The 887-nt window shown below is 38.3% G+C and overlaps 1 non-coding gene across 1 annotated transcript; it reads right to left on the bottom strand.

The window, feature by feature from the left end:
- Nucleotides 1-468: 468 nt before the first annotated feature.
- On the bottom strand, nucleotides 469-575 carry LOC113781863. Its single transcript, XR_003469762.1, has one exon. It is a non-coding gene; the product is annotated as a small nucleolar RNA R71 (small nucleolar RNA).
- Nucleotides 576-887: the final 312 nt, after the last annotated feature.

Genomic DNA, 887 nt, shown 5'->3' on the forward strand with positions numbered 1-887 from the left:
AGGCACACACAACAGCAAGAGGAACAAGAGATTTGGCAACCGATAGAGGAAATTTTGATAGAACTACCATTTGAAGAAGAAATGGCTGAAAATGAAGCAAATAGGCGAGTTCTACGAGATTTTGCTCTACCGGGAACACAAGAATCTCAAACAAGCATAGTAAGGCCTACGGTAAATGCTAACAACTTTAAGATTAAGCCATCACTTATCCAAATGGTTCAACAATCTCAATTTGGAGGTAATGCTGTAGAAGATCCTAACTCACACTTAGCTACATTCTTAGAAATATGTGATACAATTAAAATGAATGGAGTTAGTGATGATGCTATAAGGTTACGGTTGTTCCCATTTTCATTAAGAGATAAGGCAAAAATGTGGTTACACTCTCATGCTCCTAACACTTTTACCACATGGGATGATTTATCAAGGGCATTTTTGAATAAGTATTTTCCACCTGGTAAGACTGCTAAGCTAAGAATGGATATCACTGGTTTTAGTCAAATGGAAGGAGAATCATTATATGAAGCATGGGAAAGGTTTAGAGATTTGTTACGGAAATGTCCACACCATGGACTACCCGAATGGCTGATTATACAAACCTTTTATAATGGTTTATCTTTCTCCACTAAAACTATTATTGATGCAGCCGCAGGTGGAGCTTTAATGGGTAAATCACCCCAAGAAGCTCAGAATTTGATAGAAGAAATGGCCGCAAATAACTACCAATGGGCCAATGAAAGAGGTAATACGAGACGTCACGCAGGTATGATCGAAATGGACACTCTCAATATGCTGAGTGCTCAAATGAATAATGTGATGAAATTGCTAAGTAGACAAGGTGGAGTTGGTCCAAGTTCATCTAATGCACACGTAGCTTGTTGCTCTTT

The sequence above is a fragment of the Coffea eugenioides genome, chromosome 8 (assembly GCF_003713205.1).
Source record: "Coffea eugenioides isolate CCC68of chromosome 8, Ceug_1.0, whole genome shotgun sequence".
NCBI classification, from domain to species: domain Eukaryota; kingdom Viridiplantae; phylum Streptophyta; class Magnoliopsida; order Gentianales; family Rubiaceae; genus Coffea; species Coffea eugenioides.